The following is a 21,500-nucleotide window of genomic DNA, read 5'->3' as shown; positions in this document are numbered from 1 at the left end:
CAGATATTGACTCTTGCTGCTGGAACTCAGAGTTCTTCCATTGCAGGCTGGTAGAGTCTATGGTACCTCAAAGGCTTATTTGTATGCAACTAACTTTGAAAGGGAAAGTGGCAAGAAAACTGTTATTTTTGGAGGCTACTGTAGGGCTCACAGTGTGGATTTTTAGTGAAAGTAACTCTGGTGCAGTAGCCAGATACAATTAAGTTAGAGACAGGAGCATGAGATAAGTACAAAGGGTGCATCTGAGGAAGCTCAGGGGTCTCTCAAGTGGCTTGGGGTAAATTCTACACAATGGGTGCACTATAGAGAATGATGGCATATTATCCTTTTTCATTTAGAAATGTATAACTTCTGTGGGAGTCCCAGGTAGAAGATGCTGAACACATTTTCTGGGTGTCTATGAGATTTCTGAACGGCCTATAAATCTGAATCCTAGCATGATTATCAGGCTGATGGGGTAACTTTCATGTGACCTTGTCTTCTTGTGTTCTTGGAATAAACGTTCACAACTGAAGGTAAACCACAGGTGTTTCTGCCTTGCATTTCTTAGGAAGAAAAGTGTCTACCTGTTGGAAGCTCATGACCTCTTGGTGGTAAAGTGCTCACTATTGCCTGCAGCATGCTAGGTCTTGTCAAACCCTCTGCACCTTGGGCTGCGCAGTTATCTGGACATGTGCCAGGTTCAAGCTCCATCCTCTGTCTTCCTGCCCTTGCTGCTCTAAGGTAAGACAAATGAAAGCTGTCTGAGGGTCTCAGATAGTTTTTCCAGCTTCCATCCCATGTAGCACAAATAATACATAGATTTTTCAATAAATATTGCTTGATTGATCTAGAGTCAATGAGGTGGCTACTATCTAAGATGAGTTCTCAAATAAAAGTGAGTTTGCCTGCCACAAATATGTGTGCATATGTATTTATGAATGTGCTTGCATATACACAGAACATATATCATAAATGCTATGTACACATACCTATTTCCAATACTTGGAATGTATCTGACCTAAATGCTTGCTGCCATAGCCAGAAAGTCAAACTTAGCTTCTTTATCAGAAGTTTTAGCAAAGATGAATCAAATTCTTTATTATCCAGTGCTTATCCCAGGAGGTTTTTCCACCTATAACATATGCAGGTACAGTGTTGCTAAGTATAGAGGCCACTCATTGTCCCTCCAAAGCATTTGTTGTGTTTTCTGATGTCATGATACCTCAGCTAAGTACTGCTAAATCATTACAAATGTGGCTACAGTTGTTGAGTGCTTTCATTATCATCATAGTTCTAATACTGCCTCCCAAAGGAGAAAATTATTTGGGGCAAAAACATTAAAAAATGAATATGCTTCTATATATAATCTCAGTTGAAAGGCAGTATTAGCTGTATTTTTGATTTTGAAGTGTGAAATACTATTTTTTTGAGGTGAAGAAATACTGTTTTTTTGGCCTTAAGGAAGTTATATCAAATGATTCCTCCACAACTGCCATCAGTTTTTACTCTGTAATTATTCCATGTCTCATCGCTGACACAGTTTCTGCTCCAGTAAAACAAATGTGCTTCTTTTGTATATCTCAGATAAATGGCCTTCAACTTGCACTCTTTTATTCCCATTGGCTGGAATGCCCTAACTTCTTCCTGCCTTCCAATGTTCTTTAAAATTTCACTTACAACTCATTTTTTCCTTGTTATCTTTCTGGATTAAAGTCAGACAGATATGATTACCCTAGTCATCCCAGAACACTCCTATCACATTCCAGAATGAATACCAATCAGAATGAATGATTGCTTCAGTTTCTGCCATTTGACCATGACTTTGACACATACACAGTGGCATCTTAGTCATTTGAGATTTGTGAGTAGAATGGGGATGGTGAAGTGCTGATGTGTAGCTCAATGAAAAGGCTTTGAAATATTGAGGGTTGGGTACTTTGGGAGCATCAGGAGAAAGCACCCTTGGAATTCCCTTTGCTGGTTTCTGGCCAAAGTGGCCCTTTCCCTCAAGTGTCTCAGAAAGCCATGACCATTGGTATGGGGGCCAGAGAGAAAGGACAGGAGTGGATGATTTGTGAACACATGAGAACTTCACAGAGAATTTTGTTTCTGAATTGATGCAGGTAACAGAAATTGCCAGCAAAACACAGATGATTAGCTTAAATGTGAGAATAGAGTTGTCCTTACAGAAGATCTACCTTCTCTCGATTTATCAAAATGCCACAGAGAAACTGAGGCTACTTTAGGAGTACCAACTGCATCTCACTTTGCCCATCAAGCTGCCCTATCCTCTTTACCATGCTGTAGCCTGTTATGTGGGTACAGAACTGTTCTCCATCATGGCGTTTTCCAGACTCATATATGAGTAGCATCTGCTTTCAGTGCATCCCTTATCTTATCTAAAACACATTCTATTGTCAAGTATGGAGAAGGTTCTTTCCTTCTACCTTAGGGCACCAAATCCCTTGGCCTAGCTTTTTTTTGTCTTGTCCCTGATGGAAACTCTATGGTCTGAGCACACTTGGCTAAATATACTATGAAAGTTAGAAAAATTCTCTCTTTTTCCATGCTTGATTTCCAAGCTTATTTATTATTTTACCAATAAATAAACCAAATGTCTGCTCTCACTTTTCATGGAGCAATAATACTCAAGGTTCAGTCTTGGAGGTGGGAGGTTAGTAGGAGTCATGAGATAAGGGGCAATTATCTCATGATAATATATCACTATATGTGATCTGGCAATATTGAGATATTTTACAAATATTATAGTGATGTATTTATACTGCAGCATGCTAGGTATACTTTACAATAATATATATATAACATGTAGGTATTCTTACATGTGTATATGTCCTCTTGATTCACGTAAAATGTGGACCGGCCCATTCAGAACATGCAGCTTTTCTAAAGATTACTAGTTTCTTACATAGTGGCTAAGGTTATCAAATTATCTAATTTGTTTGAATGTAGTCAGCTAAACGGAATAAAATTCACTTTGGGAATTAGATTGCCTAGTGCTCTGTCTTTGGTGATTAGATCAACTCTATAATTACAAAATAGTAGCTTCATTTGGACCCCTTCAACACAGTGTCACCATAATACATAGTAGAGTGAATTCTCTTGTTAGTGAAAAAGTATAAGTGTTAGAGCTGAAAGAATCCGTATAGATTATTTAAACCTCTTCATTTTACAAGGGAAGAAACTGAAGTTCACAGAAATGACAATTCAATTGATACAATTAAATTTAACTAAAAACACTTGCTAAAAGTCTGAAGTTGTTCAATCAGTGTGGTTGAGGAGAATGTGACAGAGGAGAAAAGGTCTGTGTGTTAAACCACCAGCATAGGCCATTGTGAATGCTTTGACATTTCCACTGAAGGAAAAGGTGAACCATTGTAAGCTTTGAGCAGAGGATCAACACAAGGCAACTGATATTTTAAAAGGATCATTTTAGTTGCTGTGTTGAATGGATTAAGGGGGTTAAGAGTAAAAGCAGGGAGGTTAGGTGGCTGTTGCAGGAATCTGGGGGAGAGAGATGCTAGCTCAGATGCGGGTAATAGAGTAGAGGTCATGGGCAAAATAATATATTTTAGATGTATTTGGAAGGTGAAGTCAACAGGATTTCCTGGAAGACTGAATATAGAATATGAGAAAAAGAAAGGAACCAGGAATTACACCCACCAAGGATTTTGACCTGAAAACCAAGAGAATAGAACTGCCATTTAATAAGACAGGGAAGGCTATAGGTGAACACGTTTTATGGTAAGAGATCAGGAGTTCAATTTTGGACATATTGAGTTTGAGATGTTTTTAAGACATCTAAGTGGAAATGTCAGTAGGTGGTTGCATACATGAATCTGGAAGATGAAAGGAAATTCTTATAAAAGATGTAAATGTGGGAGATTCTGGCATAGATACGTAATTTAAAACTGAGGCAAAATGTGATTACCTGGGGACGTATTAGTTTGACAGGGAGTTCGTAACAAAGTACCACAACCTGGGTGGCTCAAACAACAGAAATTTGTTGTCTCACAGCTCTGGAGGCTAGAAGCTGGAGATTAAGGCATCAGAAGGATCAGTTCTTTGAAGGCTATGAGGGAGAATCAAGTATCTGTTTTATGCCTCTCTTCTAGCTTCTGGTGTTTGCTGACAATCTTTGGAGTTCTTTGGCTTATAGATGCCTCATCCTAATCTCTGCCTTTAGGTTCACATGGTGTTCTCCTTGCGTGTGTGTCTGCATCCGAATTTCCCCTTTTAAAAGGATACCATTTATATTGGATTACGGGTCCACTCTACTCCAGTATAGCCTAATTTTAACGGATTACATCTGCACCAACCTTGTTTTCAAATAAGTTCACATTCTGAGGTAGAAGGGGTTAGGACTTCAACATGTGAATTTTGAGGGAACTCAACTCAACCCAGGAACCAGCCATAGATTTTTAAAAAAGAAAAGAAAAGAGGCTCAAGGATAGAGTCTTTGGAACTTCACCTTTAGAAGCCCAGGGATGAGAGGAGAAACTAGGAAAGGAGATTGAAAATGAGTGATCAGAGAGGTGGGAGAAAAAACAAGAGATTTTTGTCCTGGAATCAAGGGAGAAAGTGGAGCTTACATTCTTTTATTACGGTTAATTAGCCAATATCAGTTCACACCCACCAGACCATTATCAGCTCCATGAGTATCAAGAACAATTCTCTTGCACTGCTTTTTGACCATAGTAGATGTGTAATAAATACTCAATGCAATATTTACTGAGAGAACTAATAAATGAATGAATTTCTTTCCTTAAATCCCTATGCCTTACAGTTTACCCCACAGCGTGTTTTATTGCTCTGGGGTTCTACTTTTATTTAACTTTATTAATTTTATAATGCAAATACTCCAAAACAAATCATTCTAAAATTTGATCTATTTTTTCCAGCTTTTGATTTTTTTTTCTATTCTTGATTTTTTACATAGCTTTCTTTGTCTCTCTTCCTTGGTTGGGTTTGCATATGTCTTGTCTACTTTAGTAGATCCTGAGAATATTAAGACCAAGAACTATGACCTTTATGTCTTCTTTTCTTCTCTTAGTGGCATATAGTTCAGTAGGTCTCCTCCAATATCTACCCTGTCAATTTACTGCTTTGGATTTGCAATAATTATTCAATGATGAATTAACAGCCTGATTCTCATATTCACTTCAGAGAAGATTTTCACTGTTTTTTTTTCTGACCCCCTGTATATCCTTAGTCTCTGTAATTCTGTCTTGTGGATTTAGCAACAGATGAACACTTGCTTAAAGCAGATAAAATCCAAGATGACATCTTCAGGGCCTTTTTGATAAATAATGTTCAGAGAAGCACTCGTTCATTTAGAGCACGTATCCACTCTGTGATGTACCCAAAACACTAGGGCTTTGATTTTGTTTTTAAGCACCTATTTAGGCACTGTGATTGAGAGTCAAGTGAGAAATAGAAAAGAGAATTAGGCAGCAAGCCTGGATCACTGCAACAAGCAGCAACAAAAACTCCCTTCATAAGCAATTTGGGAGAGTGAAATGAGGTGGCTGAGGGTAGGAAGTACATATTTTTCTTTTTAATGAATGTTAGTTGTTTTATTTATCAAAATGTGTTCACTGGAAATATTTTGAGTTTTTCTGTAACTATCATAATAAACTACAAATTAATGACTATTTGCTTTAAACCTTGGCAAAATAAGTAAAATATCATTGAATGCTGTGATGTAACTAAATGAGCCACACTTTGAACAGACTACCCAACACAGAAATGTCTTTCAATTTGCTATATGAAGCATCCTTCAAGTCCATGGCAACAAGGTTTCACATATTTGCCAAATGTTCATGCTAGACTTTTATTTGGTTCACTGTTGGCAGAGAAAGATAATTATCTTCTTCCAAAAGCAGCTATACAAATTTTTAGTTTCTTTTCTTAGAAGTCTTTCTTCTACCACCACGAAAACTAGGGTATATCTGATCATTGGGATAGATTGTTAAGAGTGATATATATATATATAGACACATTTTCAGTAAGAACTTTTAGGAGATCACAATATGACATAGAAGAGAGAGGAAAAATGATTGAACCAAAAGAAAGGAAATAAAAAAGGAATAGAGCCTTAGTGACCTATTGAACAATATCAGTAAGTATAATATACATGTAACTGGACTTCCAGAAGGACGGGAGAGAAAAAAACAAGACTGAAAAATATTAAAAAGAAATACGGGCCAAAATTTTCTAAATTAACCTACAGATGCAAGAAACTCAGCAAACCCCAAGCAGGGAACATACAAAGACAGCCACACTGATGCACATCACAGTCATACAAACCGCTGAAAACTAAAGTTAAAGAGAAAAAATCACAGAAATAGCCAGAGGAATAAAAGACTTTACATACAGAAGAACCATGATAGAAAGACCCTTAAAAAGCTAAAAGAAAAACATATTGTCATCTCAAAGCCTATATTCCATGAAAACATCTTTTAAAATGGGCATGAGATAAAGACAATTTTAGATAAAGGAAAGCTGACAAAATTTGTTGCCAGCAGACTAGCGTTACGAGAAATACTAAAGGAAGTTCTTCAGGTAGAATGAAAATAATATAAGATGGAAATTCAGATCTACAGACAGGAATGAAGAGTTTCAGAAATGATAAATATATGGGCAAACATAAGCAACTACTCATGTTTTTATTCTTGAAATTTAAAAAATAGACAATTTAACATAAAAATAAAAACATTTTCTTGTGCTATTTACAATGTAGATACAAGTAAAATATGTGACATCAGTAGCACATAGGATGGGAGTTGGAATTATACTGTGGAAAAATTGTTCCGTTTCATGTGAAGTGGCAGAACAGTAATTTTTATTTATTTTTTGAGATGGAGTCTCACTCTGTCACCTAGGCTAGAGTGCAGTGGCGCTATCTCAGCTCACTGCAACCTCCACCTCCAGGACTCAAGCTATTCTCCTGCCTCAGCCTCCCAAGTAGCTGGGACTACAGGCACCCGCCACCATGCCCAGCTAATTTATGTATTTTTAGTAGAGGCAGATTTCACCATATTGGCCAGGCTGGTCTCGAACTCCTGACCTTGTGATTCACCTGCCTTGGCCTCCCAAAGTGCTGCATGTTGTAATTCCTGAAGAAAAAAGTAAAACAATAATTAATGCAAAGTGGTATAATGAAAAAGCTAAAACAGAAAGTAAAATGGGACACCAAAAATTAAAAGACAAAAGCAAAAGCAGCTTTGGTTTTATCAGTGGATTTTCCCTTTCTCTAACATCTCAGATACAATTGTTTAGAAAATTTTGCTGGCTTTACCTTCAAACTATATCTACACTCTGACTATTTTCCACCACCTCTGCTGCTACTAGCCTGGTCTAAGCCACTATACTTTCAGCAAAAGTCACCTAACTGGTGTCTGGGATTCTATCCTTATTCCCAGTGAGGCATTCTTCTTAATACAGGAGCCAGAATGATTCCATTAAATATCAAAGTCCTGACAATGGCCTGCAAGACACTACATGCTCTGGCCCCAGGGTTTGTGTCTACCCTTATCTCCTATATTTCTCCCTTTGGTTCTTTCTACTTCTGTCACACAGTCCTCCTTACCGTTCCCTTACAGGCACACCAACCATGATCTTGCCTAAGGGCCTTTGCACTGGCCATTCTTTCTGTCTGAATAGTTTCCTCAGATGCTTACAAAGCTAACTGCTCATGTTCTTCCACTTTTTTGCTCAACCACCCAAGGAGACTTAACTTGATTAACCTATTACAAATCATAATACTATATCAACTCTCCTTATTCCCTACCCATCTCTACTGTTTCTTTTTTCCTTTTTTTGTAGTATGTAATACCTTCTAACATATTATGTAATTATTTATTATATTTATTGTGTATCTTCCCCTAATAAAATAAATTTCCACAAGGGCATGTATCTCATTTTCTGTTTGTTTACTTTAAGCGATGCATATCAAGCACATAGAGCAGATGCTCAATATATAATTGTTGACCAAACAAATAAATGAATAAGGAAGCAAAGCTAGCTGTTTTGTTCATTGAGAATACCTACTATGCATTCTCAGTATATAGTACAGTGTCTGGGCATAGTAAATGTTCAATAAAAACTTCTGAAGTGAGTGAAGTGGTTGCTCTGAAAATGGGACTCAATTATTTCAGAGTTGTTGTATATGGGCCCATTACAGAGTGCCACTTTCTCTATTCAATTTCAAATTTAATGAGACATAAATCAAGAGAGAAGATGGAGAGGTAAACTGCTTTTATTACTGCTAAGACTGATACTGATGAACGTGGCTTTTGACTGCAGGCACTCTGTTTATTAATAGTGAACCCCACAAATAGACAGACTTACCTATTCTGTCACAGGCAGGGCTGTATCACACATGAGTGGACCCCATGCCTGGAAACTTGCAAATGGAGGAAGAGAACAGAATATATGCTCTTTGTGTCTGATTTCTAAGGAGAAAGAAGAAAGTGATGATCCAAGCATTTTTCATTTATTCTTCTCAAAATTAGCATTTGACAAATAATTTCTTCTCTCTTGGGAACGAACAAGAAAGGGTTATAGAGGGTTTCTCTATAATGGGAATCTCTCTATAAGAAAACAAACAAAAGGAATAAGAGAATTATCTTCTTCATACTAGAACATAAACCAAAATCAATCATCAGTGTGAGGATAGTAATTGATTCTGTGGGTTTGTACAAACTTACCTTGGAAGAGAACGCAGATAGTGAAGATCCTAGGTCAGATGATTGAAGAAACATCTGATCTAGCTCCTGGTTGGAAGATAACAAGCTGTTAGTAGAGAGGGGAAGGGGAAGGATGCTGTCACAAACACTGGGCAAGGGTGTTGTCACAGAAACTAAGAGTCACAGAAACTAAAAACCGAGAGTATTTTAACATGAAAGGAGAAATCGATAGCTTCAAATGTGGCTGAGGGGTCAAGTAATCTGAGGACCAATGTTCACTAAATTGATGACGTCCATGATTTTGCTCTCCCCTGGACTGATGGAGTTGATGTCAGGGTGGAATTGAGACAACAAGCGTAGACAGCTGCTTTGAGAAGTTGGCTCTGAACAACTTTGATATGCTGGATGAAAAGGAAAGGAGAAAGGGAGAATAACATTGGGAAGGCACAGAGGTAGGTGTTAACATGGACTTAGGGGACAGTATGTAGCCAGATCATTCTGAGCAGAGACAGGGAAACTGACTTAAGAGGTGATGGGTACATAGTTAAATAGAATAGGACCAGATTATGATTATTCTAGAAACTCAAATGAAAATAATTTTATTTGATGTAGAAGGAAATGGATGGACTGGGAAGGTTTTTGACAATTTAGTAATGTACACTTATTAACCACTTATTGCCATTTGGTAACTCTGCTGTGACTGATACATAAATGAAGATGTAATGTATACATCTATGTGTCTTTTTATAAAATTGAGACAGGATACATATTTTCGGTAGCTCAATTTCAAGTTCTTCTCTAATGATTTGCAAGGAATGCACTCATATTAGTCTAAATAAAAAAGTATGTATTGCAAGGATTCATGTGAAATCATAAAGAAGATGGACTATCCCAGAAATCTGAGGACAGTAAAACAGTAACTGTCAGCTAAATACTCTGAGCTGGTTAATTCAATTCCCCTTTCATTGTGCTTTTAGATAAAAAGTTGGAGAGCTAGGAACTTTATGCTTCTTTTTTGCAGCCCAAAAGCTAAAATTCTGGATGAGAACTAGATTCTACCAACTAGGTTCTCTTGCACAAGATTTTGGAGACAGAAGTGAGGCAGAGGCTGCCTTTTTGCATCTTTTTCATACAATATTCTGGAAATGTGCAGTTTTTATGCAGCAGCTCTTCAGTGTCTGTTCTCCAGCCTTCTCTCTGTTGAGGGATAGATATGCGTTGGAGGCAAAATTGCCTTCTTTCTTCTGGCAAACCTCCAGTTCTAGCCTTAGAGGTAGTAGCTTCTTAAGTTTGTTGGTTCTGAATGCTGTTAAAAGCCATTCTAGGAAGCTTACCCTAAATCAGCAACAGGAAAACTTTTTCTTTAAAGGGCAGACAGTAAATATTTTAGGCTTTGTGGGCCATTCAATCTCTGTTGCAATTACTTAACTCTGTGATAGTTTAAAAATAGCCATAGAAAATACATAAACAAATAGACATGGCTATTCCCTATAAAACTTTATTTTTACAAAAACAGATAGCAGGTGTGTGTTTGATCTTCAGGCTACAGTTTGCCACCGTCTGACCTAAATCTTTCTCCTTCAAGCTTTCCATTCATTCTGTAGCACCTAGTCCACTTCGTTAATAACATTGCTGCAAAAAGAATAGGTATGGTCGTTTTTGGTTTTTCCATTGACCTCTGACAAATACAGAGATAAGCTTGTATATCATTAAGGATGGGAACAGTCCCTTGACTGAAATTTGGAACAGTCTCCAAGTCTCAGTGACTTAACACAGCAAAAGATGAATTTCTCACACACACTAGACATCAAAAGCAAGTCAGCAGAGGATACTATTCTGTCTCCTTACTTGGAGTCTTGGGCTTATATAATACCTTCCTGTGAAGCATTGCTGTTACCCACATCAGAGAGAAAAGAGACAGCTGGAGAATAACTCTGGCGCTTAAGACTTCTGTTTAGAAATGACACATGTCGCTTATGCTCATATTTCATTGGCTAAAATAAGTCAAATGGCCATACCTAACTTCAAGGGATAGGGAAGGACAATATTATTCGGTGATAAGAAAGAGAAAACCAGAGTATTTTGGAAGCATCCTAATGACCCCCACAAGTGAAATCCTCCAGCTCCTGTAATGGGAGAATAATTCTGGATTGAAGTTGGTTGAAAAGATGTTCATGGAACATTACACTGTACTTTAGTATCAACAAGGTTGAACTATGTTATATTTGTGTACTCCATTCTTCACACTTGTGTGAATTCAGTTTACTCAACTGAATAATAAGAATAATAACCATAATGCCCACATTTTTTCTTGTCTTGGAAGTATCTTCCCCCAGTGTTCTGAGTAATGTGAAGCACTTTAGGAAGGTGCATGGTCCTTCCATGCCACTTGCTATATGGATTCACTGACATCAATTCACCTAGTTCTCAACATTGCCTTGCTTACAAGAGGAAAGCAGTTTCAAGTCTCAGGAAATATAATTCAATCTCTGTATAATGATTTTGTAGTGCTCTTTTGTCATCATCATATTTTTATTATTGTCCTGTGAAAGTAGCAAAAATTATAAATCTGGTTTTAAAATTCAAGACTAGGTTGACCCAGTTTGAATTCTGTCTTCAAAACTTACTGACAGTGTCATCATGCATACTATATAACCTCATTGACTTCAATGTCTCTTCTATAAAATGGGCTTCATACTGTTAGATACCTCATAGGGTTGTTGAAAAAAAGAAGTAAATATACTTTAGCACTTAGAACTTGACATAGAGTATTAGCTGAATGTTTCTTCTCTTCCTCCTTCTCCTCGTCCTCATTCCATCACATGATAGATATGAATAGAACAGAAAATAGAAATGAAAACATTCTCTGTTAGGCCTGAGACACCTCATAAATGTTATTAAGAAATACATTATGAAATTCAAAGAAGCGAATTGATTTTTCCAAGATCAACCTGATCTCAAAGTCACATGAGAACTCCATGTGACTTTCTTTGTTCATTCTACTTGTTACTTCACAATGTTGCACACATTCCAATGATTGCTTTGCCAGGCAAGGTTTGAGTCTTTTGCTTCCACTTGGCATTGAAGTATTTTTATTTAGCTCAGTTTCATTTTTTTCTTCTCTCTGTCTCTATTTCTATTCCAGTATTTCCATTATGCTCCATCTCCCAGCAGAAGGGATTAGTTTTTTGTTTTGTTTTGTTTTGATTTTTATACTTTAAGTTCTGGGATACATTGAAGAACGTGCAGGTTTGTTACATAGCTATACACGTGCCATGGTGGTTTGATGCACCCATCAACCCATCATCTACATTAGGTATTTCTTCTAATGCTATCCCTCCCCTAACCCCTCAACTCCAGACAGGCCCCAGTATGTGATATTCCCCTCCCTGTGTCCATCTGTTCTCGTTGTTCAACTACCACTTATGAGCGAGAACATGTGGTGTTTGGTTTTCTGTTCCTATGTTAATTTGCTGAGAATGGTTTCCAGCTTCATCCATTTCCCTACAAAGGACATAAACTCATTCTTTTTTATGGCTGCATAGTATTCTATGGTGTATATGTGCCAAATTTCCTTTATCTAGCCTATCATTGATGGGCATTGCGGTTGGTTCCAAGTCTTTGCTATTGTGAACAGTGCTTCAATAAACATACATATGCATGTGTCTTTATAGTAGAATGATTTATAATCCTCTGGGTATATATCCAGTAATGGGATTGCTGGCTCAAATGGTATTTCTGGTTCTAGATCCTTGATGAATTGCCACACTGTCTTCCACAATGGTTGAACTAATTTACACTCCCAGAAACAGTGTAAAAGCATTATTATTTCTCCACATCCTCTCCAGCATCTGTTTCCTGACTTTTTAATGATCACCATTCTAACTGGCATGAATTGGCATCTCATTGTGTTTTGATTTGCATTTCTCTAATGACCAGTGATGATGAGCTTTTTTTCATATGTTTGTTGGCTGTATAAATGTCTTCTTTTGAGAAGTGTCTGTTCACATACTTCACGCACTTTTCGATGGGGTTGTATTTTTTCTTTTCAATTTGTTTGAGTTCATTGTAGATTCTGGATATTAGCCCTTTGTCAGATGGATAGATTGCAAAAATATTCTCCCATTCTGCAGGTTGCCTGTTCACTCTGATGATAGTTTCTATTGCTGTGCAGAAGTTCTTTAGTTTAATTAGATCCCATTTTTCAATTTTGGCTTTTGTTCCCATTGCTTTTGGTGTTTAGTCATGAAGTCTTTGCCCATGCCTATGTCCTGAAGGGTATTGCCTAGGTTTTCTTCTAGGGTTTTTATGGTTTTAGGTTTTACATTTCAGTCTTTAATCCATGTTGAGTTAATTTTTGTATAAGGTGTAAGGAAGGGGTCCAGTTTCAGTTTTCTGCATATGGCTAGCCAGTTTTTCCAACATCATTTATTTAATAGGGAATCCTTTCCCCATTGCTTTTTTTGTCAGGTTTCTGGAAGATCAGATGGTTATAGATGTGTGGTGTTATTTCTGAGGCCTTTGTTCTGTTCCATTGGTCTATATATCTGTTTTGGTACCAGTATCATGCTGTTTTGGTTACTGTAGACTTGTAGTATAGTCTGAAGTCAGGTAGCATGATTCCTCCAGCTATGTTCTTTTTGTTTAGAATTGTCTTGGCTATACAGGCTCTTTTTTGGATCCATAGGAAATTTAAAGTAGTTTTTTCTAATTCTGTGAAGAAAGTCAGTGGTAGCTTGATGGGAATAGCATTGAATCTATAAATTACTTTGGGCAGTATGGCCATTTTTATGATATTGATTCTTCCTATCCCTGATCATGGAGTGTTTTTCCATTTGTTTGTGTCCCCTCCTAATTCCTTGAGCAGTGATTTGTAGTACTCCTTGAAAAGGTCCTTCACATTCCTTGTTAGTTGTGTTTCTGAGTATTTTATTCTCTTTGTAGCAATTGAGAATGGGAGTTCACTCATGATTTGGCTCTCTGTTTGTCTATTATTGATGTGTAGGAATGCTTGTGATTTTTACACATTGATTTTGTATCCTGAGACTTTGCTGAAGCTGCTTATCAGCTTAAGGAGATTTTGGGCTGAGACAATGGGGTTTTCTAAATATACAGTCATGTCATCTGCAAACAGAGACAATTTGACTTCCTCCCTTCCTATTTAAATACACTTTATTTCTTTTTCTTGCCTGATTGCCTTGGCCAGAACTTCCAATACTATGTTGAATAGGAGTTTGTGAGAGAGGGCATCCTTGTCTTGTGCCAGTTTTCAAAGGGAATGCTTCCAGCTTTTGCCCATTCAGTTTGATATTAGCTGTGGGTTTGTCATAAATAGCTCTTATTGTTTGAGATGTGTTCCATCAATACCTAGTTTATTGAGAGTTTTTAGCATGAAGAGGTGTTAAATTTTATCGACATCCTTTTTTGCACCTATCCAGGAGCTGGTTTTTTGAAAAGATTAACCAAATAGATAGACCGCTAGTCATGCTAATAAAGAAGCAAAGAGAGAAGAATCAAATAGACACAATAAACAATGATAAAGGGGGATATCACCACCGATCCCACAAAAATACAAACTACCATCAGAGAATACTATAAACACCTCTACGCAAATAAACTAGAAAGTCTAGAAGAAACGGATAAATTCCTAGACACATACACCCTCCCACGACTAAATCAGGAAGAAGCCGAATCCCTGAATAGACCGATAACAAGTTCTGAAATTGAGGCAGTAATTAATAGCCTACTAACAAAAAAAAAAGGCCCAGGGCCAAACGAATTCACAGCTGAATTCTACCAGCTGTACAAAGGGGAGCTGGTACCATTCCTTCTGAAACTATTGCAAACAATAGAAAAAGAGGGACTTCTCCCTAACTCATTTTTTGAGGCCAGCATCATCCTCATACCAAAACCTGGCAGAGACACAACAGAAAAATAAAATTTCAGGCCAATATCCCTGATGAACATCGATGCGAAAATCCTCTATAAAATACTGGCAAAATGAATCCAGCAGCACATTAAAAAGCTTATCCACTACGATCAAGTTGGCTTCATCCCTGGGATGTAAGGTGGGTTCAACATACAGAAATCAATAAATGTAATTCATCACATAAACAGAACCAATTACAAAAACCACAAGATGGGGTTAGTTTTGACAATTCCAAGCTAACTCCTTAGAAATGCATATCCTCCCTTCCCATAGCCTTTACAGATTACACACAATGGAGAGGAGTGGTAGTATAGGTTTCCCATGGAGGCCCCAGGGAAATTTGCTCAAATTCTGTGCTAACCAGCTCTTATGCCCAGTGACTCTCCCCAAGGGGAATTTTACACAGAACCTTTGCAATGGAGCCCAAGCTTATTTGATTCAGCTCATCCTAGTTAAGATAGTTTGAGCATTGATCACTTGGGATGGACTGGCTCTTCAGCATGGAAATAACACTCTCAGACAAAATGCCACATCACCAGGTTTTAGCCTTGGTTTTCAAGCAAGAGCTTAAAACCAAAGAAGCTGCTCTCTTCATCTGGACCCCACCTTCCAAAATTCATGACTGACTCTGTGGCTAGTGCCATATCACCTGAGGGAATCTCATCATTAAGTACTTACAGCCCTAAAAAGAAATGTGACATTCATTTCCATCCCATCCAAAATATTTGGGCTCAGAAAGACTGGTAAAATCAATATTTGTTTAAAAGAAGAGGATAAAATTTCTGGGTGGTTCTGTAATCTCAAGATGTGGTACAGAGCTACTCAGGAAATAATCTGCAAATGAAAGAACAGGAAAGAATTTCCTGAGTGTCATTTTAAAAGGCTTCATGCTAATAAGAGCCAAATTCATCCTTTGATATTTTCGAGCTTACTGGGTAAATAACTTATACATTTCCCATAATAATTATATGCACGTTATTGGTGTGCCTCTAAGTCTGAGCTATTTTGCAGATTTGCACCAGAGTCTGAGAAAGCCGTATCAGAGCAACAGCATCCTAGCTAGCTCCTGGGCTCTGTATTGACCCTACACATGGAGTAGCTGCGGTGGTGTCTGTTTCAGAAGGCTAAACTGATATTCCATCTGACTTCTGCTTAAATGGTATTATTTTTCTTGTTGTTCTTTCCTTTGAGTTTGTTTTATATCTTTTCCTCTAGCCAAGTGAAGGGAAAGACAATAATTTCTTTCCTCTTATAATTTCTTTTCTCTTGCAAAAGGTCTTAAAGGTAGAATATAGAAAACACCTTCATTTAATATTTTTAAGCTCAAGGGCTTGAAGGGTAAAAAAGCCGAAGGCAGATCATAAATAAGCAGGCCTTTAAAGGTGCAAATATCATCGTAGAATGAGTTTTCATTTTTGTACATTCTTTTCCATCTACTGAAGTAGATATGGACTTATTTGACCATGCAGTGACAGTGATAAGCAATGACTGGACAGGAAGAGGTGGGGGAGGTAGGACCACCGAGCAACCATCATAATAATGCCAGCCTCAACAACAATAAGTGTGTCTGTTTTTGTTTTTTGGTAAAAATTTTATGTATTCAAAGCAGCTGTACAATTTTAATAGTGACATTTCCTCAAGGTAGCATTTTATGGGAAGCTCATTGAATACTTTCTCATAGTAGAAATATGATTAATGTGGTTATAGTCCTTAGTCCTACCTTCTACGTAGATAATAAAACACTGATATTAAACTGTAATAAAGAAAATGATGAAACTAAAACCACCACTTAATAATCATATGACCAAGCCCATGGAAAACAATAATTTCACAGATGGAAGGTCAAATTAATTTCAACCAAATGTTTCAGTGCCAACTAGATGTCTGAAGATGAATAGACCATAATATGTTTTTACAGAATGCCTGTTTTTATTTTCAATTTTACACACACAGTGTCCTGTTTTTACAGTAGCCAAGCTAGCAGTGTGATCTTTGGGAATATATGAACTGCTTTAGTCCTCTGCTTTATGGGCACTAAGCCAAGGTTACTTTATTTTTGGTGTCTCTCATTTCAATTTCAATTATTGACCATCCTTTTTAGAAAAAAATTCCTTCATTTGAAGCTACAGTGAAAAGGATGGTTCCTTTGCTTTTTTACATCAGCCAACATAGGGTCTTCATTGGTAAATATGGATCTTTGTGTACAAGTGGAGAAGTGCATGGGAAGGGTGGTCCCTCAAGGTACTCATGGATAGAAAAAAGCCCAGCTTTCCAGTGAACTCAGTTATTTTAGTCTCTGAAGTGCAGCTTTCATTTATCTAATCTTTGGACTACCTCAGAGAAAATCATATCATCATTTTCAGCCTGAAACCCTCAACGGACCTAAACTCTACTTTTCTTTCCTATCTAGCTCCTCAACCCTGAATCATGGAGACCTCAGATACCTGCCTTCATATTCCTTTTTTTCTTCTCTTTTATCATCACTGTACTTCTTGTCTAACTCTACTCTTATTTTGGAACTGGGTTTGTGGACAGAGCCCCCAAATTGACAATGATTTCAGCTTGGGGAGGCCTTTCAGGATTTAATAATAAGTGACATTAACATAGACATTCTGTAATTCCTCCATTCCCAGTGACTCCTCGGTTTTAAAAATTATTATTCCCACTTTGCAGATGACAAAAATCAGGTTGAGAAAGGTTGAGTAATCTATTAAAGTCAGGCAGTTTGTAAGGGTATAAGGCTGAACTTAAGTTCATGGTGTCTGACTGCAGATTCTTTGCCTTTTCCACAAAATCTACTAGCTTGTAAGGGATAGAGTAAATTCCAGTACTTGAAATATAATTTAATGAAGTATGCCCAGTGACTGATCTTCTCCTTTACTCATCCTCCACTTTCCAAATGTTTTCACCTCATAATCCTAGCTTCTTCCTCCAGTGCTTTCAGGTCCAGCCACAGACTTTATAACCTGCAATACATTTCTAAAGATTCTCCAGTGCACCTAACGTAAAGCCTCCTTGGTCTTTGGTTTAAGTCAGTCTCAATCCTTGGCTGCACATTAGAATAATCTGGGAAAGTTGAAGAACTATAGATGCCTGAATCTTGCTCTAATTCAATTAGAATCTCAGGGCTTTGCATTTTTTGGAAAGCTCCCCTGTGATTCTGATACAAAGTAAATGTGACAACCATGGCTTTGGAGTATCCAGGGAGCAACATCAAAGTCCCACCATCCACAAGCCTATAGGAGTCATTTTTATTTCCCTCATCTACAAACCCTGAAGTCTCCTAACATTGTTATACTCACAGTACTTTTACGCTCACATCTGTTAGAACCCAGAACTGTTCGCAAAAGACCAATATTATAAGCCCTTCCCAAATATATGCTTATTTCTGAGGCTCCCCCAAAATCTCAGAGGTCCTGTTGGGCCTCTGAAGTTTCACCACCCAGAATCCATGGAAGTCCAGTCCCAGGCTCCATCACGGAATCAGTTTCAATTCTTGCCTGATTGAAACTCCTTCTTCAGACTCTAAAACATCCACATTAGAGGCCTTTAGATCTCACTTCCGTCCTTTCTTCATCAGTTTCCAAAGGACCAGAATCCAAATCCAGAATTTATCAATTATTATTTTTTAATCAAACTACAAGTTTTATTTAGATTTCGTGTTTCCACTAATGTCCTTTTTCTTTTCTTGGATCCAATCCAGGATATTAAATTTCCTTTAACCAGTAAAATAATGGTGATGATGATGATAATTATTATTAAATGTCTACTTTTTACTTTTTAATTTTTTTTAATTATTTTTTAATTGACAAATAATAATTGTACATATTCATGGGGTACATGGTGATGTTTCAAGATGTATAATGTGTAGTGATCTTTCACTTGTAATCCTTTCAGTCAGCTGTTTATCCCATCCTTTCTACTTATTTCTTGGTCACTCAATATTCAATATTTTTAGAACAACTTCTGTGTGCTAAGCTCTAGGTATGTAATGATGATCCAAAAAGATGTGATCTTTTTCTAAGGAGACTATAATTACTGCCTTTGAGAGACTTGTATTCATTCTGCATTCTAGTATTATTTATTAAGGGTGATTTGCTGTTCAGGTTTTTTTTTTTTTTTGCCAGATTGATCTTATATAAAAATATGCATAAGTGGGGATCTTATACTTTTCTTCTTCCTGTAATCCAAATATCATTTTCCTCAGGCACATTTGCAATTGAATTAACAGACTCTTCACTGTAGCTACCATTCTTTCACCTTTTCCCCATTAAATATGGTGCTAGCTGTGGGCTTGTCATGTATGGGCTTTATTGTGTTGAGGTACATGCCTTCTATACCTAATTTGGTAAGAGTTTGTAATAATGAAAAGATGCTGAATTTTGTGAAATACTTTTTCTGCAGCTATTGAGATGATCATATGATTCCTGTCCTTCATTCTGTTAACGTGATATATCACCTTTATTGATTTGGCTATGTTAAAACACTCTTGCATCCCAGGAATAAATCCCACTTGATCATGCTGTATGGTCCTTTTAATGTGCTGTTGAATTTGGTTTGCTAGCATTTTGTTGAAGATTTTCTGCATCTATTTTCAGGAGGGTTATTGGCTTATAGTTTTCTTTTTTCATATATCTTTGTCTGGCATTAATGTTAGCATAATGCTGGCTTTGTAAAAATAAGTACAGAAGTGTTCTTTCCCATTCCATTTTTGGGAAAAGTTTGAGAAACAGTATTATTCATTCTTCTTTAGCTGTTGATAAAATTAAACAGCAAAGCCATCAAATCTTGAGCTTTTTTTTTTGATGGGAGTGTTTTGATTGCTGATTTAGTCACCTTACTCATCATTGATCTGTTCAAATTTTCTATTTTTTTATGATTAATTCTTGGTAGGTTGTATGTGTCTAGGAATTTATTCATTTCTTCTAAATTATTCAATTTATTGACACACATAGTATCAAAAAAGAATGGACATACTTAGGATTAAATTTAATCCAGGGGTTGAATAATCTGTACACTGAAAACTAAAACATTAATGGAAGGAATTAAAGAAGACACAAATAAATGGCAATACATTCCTAGTTCATGGAACAGATAAATTAGTATTGCCAAATGACCATATTACCCATGATAATCTACAGATGTAATGCAATCCTGGTGGGAATGTAAATTGGAAGAGTCGTTGTGGAAAATAGCATGGAGGCTCCTCAGAAAACTAAAAATAGAACTACCATATGACCCAGCAATCCCACTTAGGCATATATTCAAAGGAAACAAAATCACTATCTCGAAGAAGTATCTTTACTCCCATACTTATTGCAGCATTATTCACAATAGCCAAGATATGGAAACAACCTAAGTGCCCTTCAATGAATAAATAGATAAAGAAATTGTGATATATAAATATATATATACACACACAGACACACACACACACATTTTTCAGCCTTCCAAAGAAGGGAATCCTGCCATTTGTGACCAGATGGATGAAAATGGAGGACACTAAGCTAAGTGAAATAAGCCAGACATAGAAAGACAATTGCTACATGATCTCACTTTTATGAGGAATCTAAAAAAGACTAACTCACAAAAACAGAGAGTAGAAGAGTTGTTACTAAGGGACTGGAGGTTAGGGGGAAGTGATATGTTGGTCAAAGGGTGTAAACTTGAAGTTATAAAATGAATAAGTTCTAAAGACCTATTACATTATGAGGATATAGTTAATATTTTATTGTATACTTGAAAGTCACTAAGAGAGTAGATCTCAAGTATTCTCGCCACACAAACACACACACAAAAGTAACTGTGTGAAGGAATGGATATGCTAATTAGCTTGATTTTGAAAATCATTTCAATATATACATATATCAGAACATCACATTATATATCTTGAATATAAACAATTTTTGTCAATTTTACTTCAATAAAGCTGATAAAAGACATTTGCTATTTAAAATACAGTATTAAAAATGGAAAAGGTAAGACACGAATTGGGAGAAAACAATTGACAAACATACAAATCCAACAAAGGACTTAAATCCAGAATATATAATAAGCTCTTACAACTGAATAATTAGCTGAAAATCCAATAAAAATGGGCAAAAAATTTAAACACATACTTCACCAAAAATGATGTATAGATACCAAATGAGTATATTAAAATGTGTTTAGTGTCATTAGTTATTATGGAGATGCAAATTAAAACCACAGTTAAATACCCACCATATCGGCTAAGATTAAAATCTTGATCACACCAAGTGATGAAGAAAATGTAGAACAACTGGAACTCTCATAACTTCTGGTAGAAATGTAGAATATTACAACTGATTTGAAAATAGTTTAGAAGTTTCTCAGAGTTAACTGTACATCTACCATATGACCCAGCCATTATATTCTTTGTATTTGCCCAAAATAATTAAAGCAAATTTACAAATGAAGACTTGTACATTGATGTTCATAGCAGCATTCTTCATAATAGCAAAAAAGTGAAAACTTCCCAAATGTCCATAAACAGATGAATAGACAAAATTCAATACATCCATACAATGGATTATTATTCAGCAATAAAATAGCAATAAAGTACTGATACCTGCTACAACATGGAAGAACCTTGAAGATATTTTGCTAAGAGAAGAAAGCCAGTCACAGAAAACATACATTGTAGGATTCCATTTATTCAAAAAGTCTAGAAAAAAACAAATCAAATGTTCCTGCCTGCCAGGGCTGAAGAAAGCAACAGATCTCCCAGCACAGCACTTGAGCTCTGCTAAGGGACAGACTGCCTCCTTAAGTGGGTTCCCGTGCCTCCTGACTGGGAGACACTTCCCAGCAGGGGTCAACAGACACCTCATACAGGAGAGCTCCAGTTGGCATCTGGCAAG

General features: G+C 36.8%; 1 protein-coding gene across 1 annotated transcript in view; it reads left to right on the top strand.

Moving 5' to 3' along the window:
* LOC100996032 (uncharacterized) overlaps nucleotides 1-21,500 on the top strand; it is a 426,340-nt gene that overhangs the window by 205,952 nt on the left and 198,888 nt on the right. Inside the window, exon 4 of the mRNA XM_063602889.1 lies at nucleotides 551-723. The gene's annotated coding sequence lies outside the window, so the exon portion shown is untranslated. The remainder of the gene's footprint in view (nucleotides 1-550; nucleotides 724-21,500) is intronic.

Source organism: Pan paniscus, chromosome 2 (assembly GCF_029289425.2).
Source record: "Pan paniscus chromosome 2, NHGRI_mPanPan1-v2.0_pri, whole genome shotgun sequence".
Classification (NCBI taxonomy): Eukaryota; Metazoa; Chordata; class Mammalia; order Primates; family Hominidae; genus Pan; species Pan paniscus.
This window is presented reverse-complemented; position numbering and strand designations above follow the sequence as displayed.